Raw genomic sequence first — 16,032 nt, forward strand, 5'->3', positions numbered from 1 at the left:
CAAGGCTGCGAAGGAGGCACACAGGAAGCTGCGCTATCCCAAGGCAGAGCATTGGTCTTTCTAATTCACTACAGTCTACACTACAGGTGGGGAACCCCAGGTCTCGAGGCCATATTTGGTCCTCCAAGCCACTGCATCTGGCTTCCGGGGCCAAGTCACACCCCCTGAGCACTTTTACCTAGACGGAATGTGCCATTGAACTCGGTTAATGGCTCTTGCTTGCCTGGACAGAGAATAGAGAGGGATGTGTGAGCGTCTGTAGAAACTATCCTACTGTACAAGGGTACATTTACATTTGTTTCTCCACTCACGTTGGCTCCAGCAAGTTCTAAAAATAGTCAAACGTGTTGTCGTAGTCACTGGATGTCCCAACAGGAGCAGTTGCAGCCAACACTCTGTCTTGGAGAGAAATTGCGATTCCACACAGTGGCAAGCTTTGGGTTTTCAAATTTCAGCGGCGCCTTCTGCGATGCCAAAATTTGGGACCCACTACACCTCGCCTTCTGTTCTAAGTCATTATTGCCATGCCCTCTGCGGTGCCCTGTTGGCTAAGTGCCCAGTGATGTTGAACCGGTTGCACTCCCCTAAATCTGCCTCTGCTTCCCAATAGGAATGGGAAGATCTGCCCATTTCAATTCTCTCAGTTTCCCTACTTCACAATACACCATGTCATTCCCACAACTAAGTCGTAAGAATGCTTAGGGCAGAGAAAGGAGACATGCTTGTTGACATACTTCTGAATTAACACTTGTGGGGGGAAACCACTCTAATGCTGCTTGCACATTTCTAAGCCTATGGGGCAGGGTGCCTCTGCTTCCACCACCCTAAGTATGGCTATTGAGGCTTTTGTGGAGATTCAAGCAGGGGGTTGGATAAAATTACCCTCAATATCCCTTCCAACTCTACAATTCTATGATTCCATTTGGGGGCTTTCCAGTGTTTCGCTCTGTCACATGAACGGCTCTTTACCTGTAGGACACAAATCATGAGTGTGTCCTCCTGCCATAAGCTCCTGGATCCCCTGTAAGACATTTCTTTCCTTGAGGTCAAGGCAGCAAAGCAGAGAAGCTGAGGGAGGTGGAAAGGTTGGTGGACAAGGCTTTGGGCAGTGATACAGCCGTGTTCCACTCCCAAGGTAATAGAAGAAGAAGAAGAAAAGTTTGGATTTGATATCCCTCTTTTCACTACCCGAAGGAGTCTCAAAGTGGCTAACATTCTCCTTTCCCTTCCTCCCCCACAACAAACACTCTGTGAGGTGAGTGGGGCTGAGAGACTTCAGAGAAGTGTGACTAGCCCAAGGTCACCCAGCAGCTGCAAGTGGAGGAGCGGGGATGCGAACCCAGTTCACCAGATTACGAGTCCACCGCTCTTAACCACTACACCACACTGGCTCTCCTTCTAGTCCACTGTCCTATTCTCACAGTGGTCAACCAGATGCCTCTGGGAAGCCTAAAAGCAGGACCAGAGCACAAGACCTGAGCACAGTGACCTGCAATTTCCCATGAGACAATTGGCCTAATCCAGCAGCCTCTTCTTGTGTTCTTAGAGACATAGACTGTACTCCATAAACAAGAACCCGTCACATCCTGCTTTGAGTTGTATCCCTTCCATTGTCCCCATCAACATGGTTATAGGACAGCAGTAACATTATCTTCTGGTTTGCATCTTAGTTATTGCCTCTATGCCGAGCTCCGCTGCTGGCTGGCTTACGGAGCCGGGGCATGGAGAGGGGCGGGCCAGTGAGGAGGGACACCCCCCTGGCTGTGAGAGACAGAATAACAATAGGAAAACCCCCAGAAACCCAGAAGACAAAAGTCAGAGATTGATGTGCATTGTAATGAGTGAAATAAGTATTTGATCCCTTTGCAAAAGATGACTTAGTACTTGGTGGCAAAACCCTTGTTGGCAGTTACAGAGGTCAGACGTTTCTTGCAGGTGGCCACCAGGTTTGCACACACCTCAGGAGGTTTCTTTGTCCCACTCCTCTTTGCAGATCCTCTCCAAGTCAGTAAGATTTCGAGGCTGATGTGAAGCTACTCGAACCTTCAGCTCCCTCCACAGATTTTTCGATGGGATTAAGGGATGGGATCAAATACTTTCCACCCTCACTGTATGCCATTTTCATTGACATGCATTTTTATCCTTTCCCGTGATATATGCATTTAGTTGGAGAACTGTACCCCAACTTTCAGAGAAGTGCAATTTTCAAAGGACAGCTTTGCTGTGGTTCCCATGTTGTTTTACAAAGGTTTTGTTCTTACGGTCTGATCAGTGTGATAGAGGTTTTAACAACCTCCCATTTTAGCAGTTTGAAAGAAAGAATGACCTTGCAAATAGACCTGCATTCCTTGTGGTTTTAGGAAGGCATAGAATCCTATGGATAACGCAGGTTACCCCTTTGCAGTGACAGTAAATTGTACTTAATGCAGCTGGGTAACTTCAGTGTGAATGTGCTTCAGCTCTGCCCATCAGAAAGCACCATTCAATTTACTATTTCAGCTCTCCGCCCCTTTGCCAGGTTGCGTTGCATGTTTTTGAACGCCTAGTTTCTCAGCATCAACTGAGTCTGAGCAGAACAATATGACATTTGCAAGCAAGCTTCCTGATACAAGAACCTCTTCATCTTGCTGATGGGTTTTTTGCTACCTCCATGTCGTCATGAGCGCAGCAGATCCCGTCTGCGTTTTTTGTGCTTAAAAAAAAATAAAAATCCACTGTGGTCGGAAAGCCCATGATGGCCGTTTCCTTTGTCTTCACAGATGTGCATAGATATATACAGTGAGATGGAATGCTTTTCCTTGTCAGGCAGCCAGCCTGCCCAGCTGCGGCAGTGTCAGATTGCAGCTGGCATGAAGACATTGTGCTCATATCAGCGGCAATCTGAAGAATTGCATCCATGTCTTGTATACCATTATTTGCATGTCCTAGGGATGTTAGGAGAGCTGAGCTCAGTTGCATGGGATCATAAAGCATCTTGACTTTATCATAATCTTTGTCTCCAATTAATAGGACGTTTACCTTTTAACCTGCAAAAAAAAGAAGAAGTCTTGCTCAACTCAGTACTTTGGCTGGCCATGATATGCATAAGACAAGGAGATTCACATCAGCTGAGCGGGGAATATGTTTTCCCAGGATATATTGGCTCAAGGCTGTTAATCACCTTCTCCTGGGGAGAGGTGATGTGACAAATAAATTAGGAACATGACTCCACGGCCACAAAGCTTGTGGGTTCATGTACTGCTTGTTCTTGCGCTGGGAGCTGACTCCAGGGCTGGAGACAGATGGAGGTAATATTACAGAGGCATTGTTACCTTCATCAGATACATCCCGATATTGTCCCTGCTACACTGATTTTGCAGTTTTTTCAGGGTTTCTAAAACCTGAAAAACCTGTTTAACTGGGGGTAAGAATGACACAGAAGTATTGTGTGTTGGCTTTTGATCGTTTGTATTTGGTTTGGGCAAGTACTCTTTGGTGAGTGAGCCCCAGCAGAGATTTAAAATTACAAAACATGCTGCAAAGTAAAGTGTGGAAATATAGGCTGTTAGACCTTTAAAATGTCCCCCTCTAAGTCGCTTCCAAAGTTTCCCACTTCCATTAGCATAGAAAGAGACCACATGTTTGGCAAATTAAAATGGTTTACTTACAAACTCTTGAAAGTTTAGATTCATTTGCTTTTCCATATAGTAGCAAGAAAAGACAGACAGTTTCTAAAAGAAGAAGTAACTTAGTTTCTAAAAGAAGAAGAGAAGAAGAAGAGTTTGGATTTGATATCCCGCTTTATCACTACCCAAAGGAGTCTCAAAGCGGCTAACATTCTCCTTTCCCTTCCTCCCCCACAACAAACACCCTGTGAGGTGAGTAGGGCTGAGAGACTTCAAAGAAGTATGACTAGCTCAAGGTCACTCAGCAGCTGCATGTGGAGGAGCAGAGACGCGAACCCGGTTCACCAGATAACGAGTCTACCACTCTTAACCACTACACCACACTGGGTTTCTAAATTATTTGTATAGAAACACAAATATGGCTTGCTGAAGCTATGTGGTCTAAGCTTGAATCACCCACCTTAGACATCCTTAGTGGTTGAATTCACATGGTGGAAAAAGAGAGAACAGAGATTGGTAACCCTTCCTCCCAAGGTGAGGGTGTGTGACCTAGCTAGGCCTGGAAGGACAGCTCACTCTATGGTCTTATATCCGTCATGTATTAATTAGAGGTATGCATGTTGTTTATATGAGGCTGGATATATCCCACAAAGTGTGCATTGACCAAGGACATCCATAATTGTACTACTCTGCTTTTATCCCTCTCTCTTGAAAATTGTTGTTAGTCGATAGTGCAGTTCACCAGCTCCATATGAGATGTTCAGGGTGTTATTAAAGATACAGTGATGAAGTCTGATAAGGTGATATAAGTGGGGCCAAGAGAAAGTACAAGAGGAGATATCTTTAGGTATAATCTTTAGTCTCTCCAGTCGGCTGAAGATTCCTCAGAAGTTTGAGGACCAAATCCTCTTCCAGATGACCTATTTTGTTGAGCATTCGTCTGGATTTGATTGCATATAGCTTCACATGGAGGTTAGACTATGGCCAAACTTTACTGAGCAGTTGTTCTGATTTAATTTGTGGAGAAGTTATACACCAATGAGCATTCATCTTGCTTTGTTCTTCTATTTGTGGGGGTATACATCTTCCCAGTTATTCACTCTTCAAGGCATTTTCCTTTCAGCAGGAAGTTACAGGAAATACGCTGATTGGAATTGAAGTGGCATGTCCACCTTGAAACTGTTACAAGCACAAATGTTACTGTGCAGTAATCACAAGTGGATTACTACTGTATATTTTGGCGTATGACTACTTTTTAATCCAGGAAAATCTTCTCAAAAGACGGGGGTCGTCTTATACGCCTGGTGGAGAATCTGTGGTTGAGTATATATCAAACTCTATATTTTAACTGGAAAAGTTGGGGGGTTGTCTTATACCCCCAGTCGTCTTATACGCTGGAAAATACGGTATTTATGTGCCTATATCGGCCCATGTTATGATGCATAGAAGCACCTCTGGCCAACTAGGGCCAGGCACCTGAAGCACAGCTGGAAACAGCATATTAGCTGTAGCATTGAGGCTATTATTCTGTGGCACTTTCCACCCCCCAGAGCAGGCATGAGGAACCTGTGGCCCTCCAGGTGTTGTTGAACTCCAGCTCCAACCCAGCCCAACATGCTGGTTGGGCCTGACGGAGCTGGAGTTCAGCGACATCTGAAGGGATGCTGATTCCCCACCCTGTCCTAGTAAACTTTTATTTCTGGGACTTTCCACAGCATCTCCCATACGACCCAATTTCTTTGAAGAGATTGGTTCTTTGTGGAAATTGTGTCTCCTGCACCTAACTAAAGGCAAACCATAAATAATGAAAACCTAAAAAAGGGAAAATCAAAATTAAATGTTCGCTTTGCTTTACAAAACAATCACCTGTCAGATTCTTGTTTGCTGATGAGCAAGCCATAGAGCTTTTAATACTCTGGAGAGTTTAAAAGTGGTCTATTTTATTGAGTAATTTAATGACAGTCCTAGCTGAACAAGCACAGTAATTATCTCTAAGAGACTCAAGAGGGTAATTTTTAAAGGGGGAAAATACAGAGGGGGAAAAAAACTGATTTCAACAGATCAGGAGTTGTCAGACCGTTAAAGTTCATCGCAGCAGCCATCTGCATTACCTAATATTACATTAATTCTTTAAGGACAAAGTGATCGAGAATGGCATGGCGTGCCCAAGGCTGCACAGTGTATCAGGTCTGGGATGTATCTGTGCTGCCCATCTGTGTGGACCAGCACTGGGAAACTGCTGGCATGTGGGCATAATTGGGTCTGGTCAGGGGTCCTAATGAGGCTGTTCCCTTCAAACTATGTACATTGGCACCACGCTTGACATAACGTGTGACGGTAAAAGAAGCATCGGGACCACGAAGTATGATCCTGACCATTGCTTGACATGTGGGGCTTACTGACAGCACCAATCAGGGCGGAGAGTGCTCACTTTGAACTCATAATGGCACCAGGTGATTGACAGGTGGGTGGCCCTCCCTATATGTCAACGTTGGCCTGCAGGGGCCTCTGGTGTAGACAATACACACAGATCTACCTCTCCTTTACATCTTCAGGTGTGGCAGTGGATGTGCTGGACTGTTGTCTTGCCTTAGTAATGGACTAGATGAGAGCCAACAAACTGAAGCTCAATCCATATAAGAATGAGCACCGTTAGTGGGTTGTTCCCTAGATCAGATGGCCGGGAGATTTCCTGCTCTTGATAGGGTTACACAACCCTCTGAAGGAGCAGGTATGTAGTTTGCGGATACTTCTGGATCCATTGCTGTCGCTGGAGGCTCAGGTGGCCTTGGTGGTGTGGAGTGTCATCAGCTTTGGCTGGTGACCCACCTGTGTCCCTATGTAGACAAGGATAGCCTAACTTATGTTATCTATGCTCTGGCAACCTCTTGGTTAGATGACTGCAGTGATGGCCAAACTTGGCCCTCCAGCTGTTTTGGGACTACAATTCCCACCATCCCTGACCACTGGTCCTGTTAAGTAGGGATGATGGGAGTTGTAGTCCCAAAACATCTGGAGGGCTAAGTTTGGCCACCAATGGATTACTACAAAGTGTTATACTTAGGGCTGCCTCTGAAGATGGTTTGGAAACTTCAGCTGGAGTAGAATTCAGTGGCCAGGTTGCTCACTGGGGCAAAATGATTTGAGCATATTACACTGATCGTGGCCCAACCTCTCTGGTTGCCAATTAATTTCCGGACCCAATTCAGAGTGCTGGTTTTGACCTATAAAGCCTTAAAGAGTGCAATATCTCAAGGACCACCTTTCTCCATATGAACCAACCTGGACCCTGCAATCATCACCTGAGGTCCTTTTTCGCATGCCTCCTCCACAAGAGGTCCAGAGGACAGCAACACAAAAACGGGCCTTTTCTGTGGTGGCTCCCCCTTTGTGGAATGCTCTACCAAGGGAGGCTTGCCTGGCACCATCATTTTATATCTTTAGGCACCAGGTAAAAACTTTCCTGTATAATCAGGCCTTTGGTCCCTTAACTAACTTTTAGAAGTGAGTGGGATGTTTTTGATATATTTTGGTCCCAACCCAGGTTTTAAAGCAGCTGTGTGAAGTTCTTGTTTGTTTTTTGTTTGTTCTAATTTGCTTTGAGCAGGATAAAGCAACTGACAAATTTCATGAATTAAAATAACAACACTCTTTAGCAACTACTCTAAAGCCAGTGAGGGAATGAATGGCACGAATGTGGAAGCAACTGGTTCTGCAGGGCCAGGGTGCTATCTTGGTAGGTCACGGCAGTTATCAGGAGCATCCTACTCTCGTGTAGGACCCTGGCGGAGACACATGCCCGGCTGGCATGTTCTCTCCCTCCAGGTCGGTCGTTCGGGAGCTTCAAAAGCTTTCTTCTGCCCAAACATCACAGCGACTAATACCAAGAAGCATCAGCACACTTAGGGATCCGCAGAGTCTTCGCAGCATGCGTAAACAGACCTCAGCAACTCAGCATTGTGGCTAATCTAATTTATTTACATATAAACACACATGGAGCACTGCAACATGGCTCCCTCTCTCTCTAGCATCAGACAGCAAAGAGAGAGAACAAAGGACAATAGTCCCACTTCACGGAACCCGGCAACACAAACATCCTGTCTCCGTCACTTCCCATTCTGTGGAATTAAAACATACACTGTCATGTGATAGACAACAACCCCATGACTGCAGACACAGGGAATGAATCTCCAACAACGGATGAGGTGGCAAACTATCCCCAGATCTTCAAAGCTTGCATCATGACACAGCTTATTTCTTTGTCCATATCAGAGGAAGGCTACAGATGGTCTGTTGCTTTGGACAATGAAGCTGTACATGTTCAGTGGCCTAATGCTCTCGAGGTGATCAGCTGTTGATCCTTCAGGCTGTGTGCTTTGACTTTTGGTTCATCTTTATCTCTCTCCAGTTACTTTATTCCATGAAACTCTTCATTTAAAAAATAATAATAATTCTCAGAGATTGAGTGCAGATGTGCCCAAACCAATGTGCTGTAAAATAATCTACCGACCCCTACTTCTTCAGTGGTGACAGATGACTCTCAATATGGATCAGCACAACCAGCAAATCACCTTACATTTTTCTTTTAAGCTCAATGCTACAAAATGTTTGGTTGGTGTTAGCAAGAAAGAAGGAAGAATTGTTGAGAGCGATGCCACCATGCACCCTGTTTTTGTTGCGAAAAGGACTTGGGCTACACTTTTATGAGCCACAAAAGTGATTCTGCTAGTTACATCAACTTTTCGGAGGCCTGTTGTTTTAATGCTACGTTCATAAACAAAACCTGGTAAGGCATAGCCAGCGGCGGGTGGTGGTTTGTTTTGAAAATGTTAAGCTCCTTTTAAATTTTAAACAACAAAGGCAGTCATGGAATCACAACAGAAAAGATTTGCACTGTCCATTATATACAGAAAACTTATCCGGACATGCTTAAAAAGATATTACAAACTGCTGCAGGCAAAATACTTAAAGCAGTGCAACCTTGTTGCCGTTACACACCACCTCATTAGGTGTTGGACACAGGATATTTGAAGAAGGATCCCGAGGTACAACCTCTCCTTTCATTGTTTCCTAAAAAGCCTTTCAGAACTAGCCTGCTGAGATGCAGTGCTCCATCAGCATTCTGGGACCATCTGCTTTAAAATGAGCCAATCAGCTTTGACGAGCAGCTGCTATTTTTGTATGTCATTTGGTCTCGGAAAGCCTGTTTGTGCGAGAGCCAAGGTCCACAGGAGCTCCTTGCCAGAGTACAGGGGAAGTGTCACAGGCAAACAGAACCCGGAATGCACTTTTCCCCGCGCAGAAAAAAAAATCTCCTCCATGATGACACGGTCCCTTCATCCCCTAGATTTACACATCATTAGAAACCTAAACCTGCTCCCAACTTTTCAGGAGCTCGTTAGCTCATGTGGCAGAGAAAATGCTCCCCTGCTTGGCAAGCTTAAAACGCGATCTGTGCAGCACTGTGCAAGCAAGTCCTGCTTTTCCCGAAGCAGGGAGGGAAAATTATTCTGGGCTTTGCTCGGAACAGGGGATTGAAGAGCAATATGAAGATGGAAAAATAAGAAAATAAAAATATAGGCCTTGTCTCACAGAAACGCAGAGGCCTGGGCACAATGCGAACTGAAGCTAAGAAAGAGGAGAAAAATAGTATGGTATAGTATTATTCGAGAGTAAATTGATGCTGCGTAGTATTTTGGAATCAACATTTCCCCCAGTTCAACTAATTTAATTGTTTAATTAGCAATCCCAGCAGGATGCTGTTGAAGTGGTTTTAATGAGAAAATAAAGGGCTCAATTAAAGATAAAGATTTGGCTCAATTAAGGAGACTGGTCTGCCTCGCACTTGGGCTAGATCTGAGGGATGCGAAGAATGCCATGTCATCAGCACCTGGAAAGAGGAACAAGCTGCAGAGCCAAATTCTGTTTTCCTTTCAGAGCTCTGATTTTTAGTTGAAAAATACATGGCAGATCTGGAGATTGTGGTTGCCTCAAGGAAAAAATAAAGAAAGAACACCGATGCCTATAGGAAGTCTACAAGCAGGACATGAGCTCAAGAGCAATTTGCTGCTCAGGGTCCATAGAAATTGGTACTCGGAGGCAAACTGTTAAAGTGGTACCTTGATTCTCAAACTTAATCCGTTCCGGAAGTCCATTCCAAAACCAAGACGCACTTTCCCATAGAAAGCAATGCAAAACGGATTAATCCACTCCAGTCTTTTAAAAACAACCCCTAAAACAGCAATTTAACATGAATTTTACTATCTATTTTTTTAATAACATAAATGTTTTATTGTATTTTCGACTTCTTACATCAGCCATTGTTTCATACATTTTATACATACTTTCCATTTGTACTTATTTTACAAATTAAATTCCGCTATATAATTTAATAAAATGTATGTACATTCCCATATATAGTTTCTCTTTCGTAGGCTCATTTTCCTTGATTTCTCGTACGCACAATAATAACAGTAATGCTGCCAGTAATAAAAGAAATGAAAATATACAACTGCACTTAATATATTCTTTAATACCTATTTAACAATACCATTCTGAAAGGAAAAAAGAAAAAAAGGGAAAAAAAAACAAGAAGTAGGGAAGAGGGAGAAGGATTTTACTATCTAACGAGACCATTGATCCATAACATGAAATCAATAATCAATATACTGTACTATAAAATAAATAAGATGATAAAAATTAACTTTTTTTCTTAACTGCACTGATGATAGTCATTGTTTGGATTGGGGGGGGGGCTTTTATCCATTTCCGCAGTCACACAATCAGTCAATCAGTAGCTGAGCTGGGTTCCTCACAGTCACAAATACAAATGAACCGAAAAAGCCTCAAAAACAAAAATGCAAAATAAATAGCAAAAACAAAAGTGCCAAACTTAATCCGTTCCGGAAGTCTGTTTGACTTCCGAAATGTTCAAAAACCAAGGCGCAGCTTCTGATTGGTGCAGGTGCCCCAGAAACAATAGCCGAAAACCGCACTTACTTCCGGGTTTTCAGCATTTGAGAACCAAGGTACCACTGTAATGGAGGAAAACATAGCCATCATGACTAACAGCCATCCTGAATGTCTATTACCCCTTTGTGTGGACCTCGTGTATATGCTTGTAAATATCCACGTACCCGTAAACGCTGTTTAGGCCCATGTTCCCAGACACCTAGACCTGGGTTTCTTAAGATACATGCACACACATTTGACACCCACATTGCATGTGTCTGCTGTGGGAACCACTGGTGTATGCTTGATGTTTCCCGTCACAGTCAAAAGCCATCAGTCTCAACCAGAAGTCATCTTAGAGGTACAAGTCTCTTAGTAGCACAGGCTGATTTCCTTTGGGTTTAAGATGTGATCATACTCTGGTTCATGAAAGAAGGTTTGGTAAAAGCCAGACTGGGAATGTCCAGATCTGGAAATCAAAATAAAAAATAAAAAAATTCATTCCAGTAGCACCTTAGAGACCAACTAAGTTTGTTCTTGGTATGAGCTTTCGTGTGCATGCACACTTCTTCAGATACGTATCTGAAGAAGTGTGCATGCACATGAAAGCTCATACCAAGAACAAACTTAGTTGGTCTCTAAGGTGTTACTGGAAGGAATTTTGTAATTTTTTATCTTGTTTTGACTATGGCAGACCAACACGGCTACCTACCTGTAACCAGATCTAGAAATGTTGAAGCTGTAGTCTCTCAGCATCATTAAATATGACCCAAATGACCACCCACTGTTACATGGGCCCCCACTATCCTACCCCCTTCTCTCCCTCTCCCTCTCTCCCCACTCAATGACCAACTTTGTGACTCACAGGCCACACAGTGGAAGACTCTGGGCTCTTTTGTGGACTCCCTGCCAGATCAGAACACAGATACATCTAGTCCAGGAACCCAAACATTGGCCAACTTAAAAGGGTAGAAAGATGGAGGACAGTTTCCCTCACTTGTTACTTTTCTATAGTAGGCTGGTTTCTACACACACTCACATAATCCTCTCTGTCCTCCAGATGATGCAGGGCCAGGGAGGGGTGTGGCCTGGGAAGAGACTGATGAACTACACAGGGAAGTCACAGGGAGCTCCTGGGCCTGAGGCTCCCCTCCCTTGTTGATGGCGTAATATTTTCAGGAAGACTATTTTCAGTAAAACGGCATGTGAGAGTTAACCCCCAACCACACCATGATTCCTGTCAGAATCAGGCTCCCCATGGATCTTTTTTCTTCTAATGGAATAGACACAGCCAGTTGCGTGGCAATGCCCCTCCCTCCCCGTAGGAAATAATGACACTTGAGACGTAATATAGGTTTAATGGGCGTAAAGGCCACAACTTTATTGGTTACGGATGTTGGGCAGTATTGGCTTAGGCATTGGACCCTATCCGACTATATCCGACCCCAACCCGTGTGTTGGAAGTCCAGGAAGGGTTAACCACCAGGAAGGAGCCCCAGTGATGCGTATCTACTGGAACTCCCCCTGTGATCACCATTAGGGGCGTGCCTTAGGCCCTAACCTCCCTAGGCTTCAGACAGGGCCATGTCCCCGGAAACCTTTAATGGAATAACCCCTCAAATGAGGGGCAGGTGATGGCGCTACCTCCCCTTCTCACCTCTATTGATGTTTTCCAATGCCAAACCACCAAACCAAGAGTTGTGACGAAGTGAGAGCTGGACCATAAAGAAGACTGATCGCCAAATAATTGATTCTTTTGAATTATGGTGCTGGAGGAGACTCTTGAGAGTCCCATGGACTGCAAAAATATCAAACTTCTTAAAGATATCAGCCCTGAGTGCTCACTGGAAGGGCAGATCCTGAAGTTGAGGCTCCAGTACTTTGGTCACCTCATGAGAAGAGAAGACTCCCTGGAAAAGACCTTGATGTTGGGAAAGATGGAGGGCACAAGGAGAAGGGGATGACAGAGGATGAGATGGTTGGACAGTGTTCTCGAAGTGACTGGCATGAGTTTGGCCAAACTGCGGGAGGCAGTGGAGGATAGGGGTGCCTGGCGTGCTCTGGTCCATGGGGTCACGAAGAGTAGGACACGACTGAACGACTGAACAACAACAAGGTGAAAAAATCCCCCTTGGCTAGCCCAAGTGGGGAAAAAGTCCTACCAGGCCCCTTGGCCAACTGAGGCGACCAACCGAAGTCCATAGCAAGGGAAGCGGTTTTCTAATCATGTTAGATGGAATAATAGAATCCATTCCAACCTCCTGCAATGCAGGAATCTCAACACATGGCCCCCCCACCCAACTGCATGGTTTCAAACCATACTTGGTTTCAAACCATACTTAGCTTTGCAAATGTGCTAGCAGTTTAGCTGCAGCAGAACTAGAAACAAGTACAATATAAAGTGTGAGGAGCCAGGTCTGGTCTGCCTTGGGGAGCCATATCACACGGTTCTCTGGTGACCATGTGCCTACCTCTGCTTCCCCTGTACCTCCGAATCAGGTCTCTTCCAATCTAGTGGCTAAAAGAGAGGATCGCCTTTTCCAGACTGTCCCACGACAGAAATAATGGAAAAGGCCAAAGTACCATACAGTTGGCTCGTTCCTAGTTTCCTGTACAATCTAATGCTGCTGAAAAGAAGCTCCGAATTTGTCCACACCATATGGTATTGATTCTCTTGCCATTGTGCTCATATATCAGATTGTACATATTGTATTCCACTTCCCATTACCTCTGAAAATTGCTAGGTCTAATTGACAATATGGCATCCACATTGAGATGCTTTGTTTTACGAAACTGCCCACTCCTTGGAGATTATTTTGTGTACTCCTTTACGTTGCCCTCGCTGTTTGATCAATCCCGTTCTCTTTGTTCTGAAACCATATGCATTTTCAAAACCAATACTTATACACCTTTCAAAGCCTCTGATTGTCATACAAAAGATGATAAATCTCCAGGGGAGCTAAACTATATCCTGAAGTGTACAGGCTAATGAGAAAAATAACTTCAAAATGTCAAGCTTTGGTGTTTTGATATTCTATCTTCTAGCCTTCAAATTGCAGAGGGAGAAAAAAAAAAACACCCAACAATGAATGATCCACTTCAGTGAGACATTAATTACATAAATAACAAGCCTGGCATTTATATTCCCCGGTGGGGCTGCGGTTTAGAGGAACAATTCTATTGTTGCTGTATGATTATTCACCACTGTTGTTGAACATGGGAAAATGTAACGCACATTCCTTGAGGAGGGGGGGAAACTGGATAACTTTTCGGCAGATTTTCTGCAAAGTGTTTTAAAGGGGGAAGTAGCCCAATGTCACTACTCTTGAGTTCACAGGAAATGACTGCTATGGCTTCCTGACATACTGATGTGTGTGCTTGTGGTTACTGGAAAATCCCATACTCTGAAGGCATCCTGTAGTTTATTACATACATGTGTATAATGTGAATTGCCTCCATGCAGCCAGGACCTCAGCTCAGCCAGGACTAAGACTGCCAGATCTCTCCAGATGCTGGGCTTCATCAGCTGCAGCCAACCTTGTCAGTGGTCAGGGATTGTGGGAGTTTCAGTCTGGCCATATCTGGAGGGCCACAGGTTCTGCACCCTACCGTAAAATTCAAATTAATAACAATAATAATACAGTGGAACCTTGGGTTACAAACACTTCAGGTTACAGACTCCGCTAACCCGGAAATAGTACCTCGGGTTAAGAACTTTACCTCAGGATGAGAACAGAAATTGCGGGAGGCCCCATTAGCTAAAGTCGTGCCTCAGGTTAATAACAGTTTCAGGTTAAGAACAGAGCTCCGGAATGAATTAAATTCATAACCAGAGGTACCACTGTAACAACAACAACAACCAACTCATTTAGCCGCTCACATGCCCCCCACAATCTTGTGAACATTCTTCCCCCCCCCAAAAAAATATCATTTTTATTGTTTTTATATAAATACATTGAGAAAAACTTTCACATTTATCTTTCCATTCATTTAACATTTTGGCCTTTTAGGGCCGTGACTTCTCTCAAACCCTCCACCTGATTTTCTAATATCTATTATTTTATCCCCTAGACTGCAAAAAGATCAAACTTATCCATCCTTAAAGAAATCAGCCCCGAGTGCTCACTGGAAGGACAGATCCTGAAGTTGAGGCTCCAGTACTTTGGCCACATCATGAGAAGAGAAGACTCCCTGGAAAAGACCCTGATGTTGGGAAAGATGGAGGAGAAGGGGACGACATGAGGATGAGATGGTTGGACAGTGTTCTCGAAGCGACTGGCATGAGTTTGGCCAAACTGCGGGAGGCAGTGGAGGATAGGGGTGCCTGGCGTGCTCTGGTCCATGGGGGTCACAAAGAGTCGGACACGACTGAATGAATGAACAACAACAACAACATTACTTTATACTATACTTCTTAACTCAATCATTGCTTTAAATCATCATATCCAACTTAATCACTATATTTTCATATTTACAACGACATTTCTTCGATAACCTACACAGCTTCTTGCAGTCCTATCAACATATTTGATTGAATACCATTGTCTTTTAAATAATTCGTAACATTCTTACCTTGCTCCAAGAGCAAAGACACACCAGATGTAGCCCGAGGAATGCTACCTACACAAGGAAACACCCAAGTCAGACGTCCCCCAAATCTTGCTCCCATTTTGATGAATGGCTTTGTGGAGGCCCTGATGACTCATGGAGAGGTCAAATCACCCCAATTAAACTCCTTATTCGGTAGCAGCACAGAACAGCTGCACATACCTAGTATCTGACACTTCCTGGGAAGGACTGGTGGATAGCAGAGGGAAATAGTCTCTCACACTAAAGCAGGGGTAGCCAACTACATTATGGGACCACAGCTCCTGTGATCCCTGACCTTTGGCAATAATGAATGAGGCTGATGGAAGACACCACATTGGCTACCCCTGAATTAAAGCCTCAGTCGAAATAGTAGTAGTATTATTCTAGAATATTAATAGGTGCAAATACTCCTCTCATCTGCAGTAGAGTATCATCTTCAAGCAAGCGGCAAAAACCACTGAAGACATTTTTTTTTTGCTTTTCCTTCCTTATTTAATCCAACTGGTTCTCTGAGCTGCATGCAGTACATGTATATTTCAGTACAGGAGACATAATAAGTTCAGAATAAAAGCTTTTCCTGGTGTTTGTGTGTGTGTGTACTACCACATCTACATAAAATTTCCTTGTTAATTTGGCATTTGTGCACATGCTATTAAGGGAGCTTGAGTTCAGCATTTTCTCTTGAAATTATATGCCGAAATGTCTTTTGCCAAGTTCATACCGTCTTGAAAACCAACGCTAAAGATTTTGCTCTCTTACAAATCAGTAAAAAATGTGTGGCCTTCATGTTTCCAGCTTACAGCATTATCACTTGTATCTGTACATTTTAAAACAGAAATGTGAGCAACTTTCTAATCAAATCAAATGGGCCAAAAATAAAACGGGA

This window comes from Lacerta agilis, chromosome 3 (genome assembly GCF_009819535.1).
Source record: "Lacerta agilis isolate rLacAgi1 chromosome 3, rLacAgi1.pri, whole genome shotgun sequence".
Taxonomy (NCBI): Eukaryota; Metazoa; Chordata; class Lepidosauria; order Squamata; family Lacertidae; genus Lacerta; species Lacerta agilis.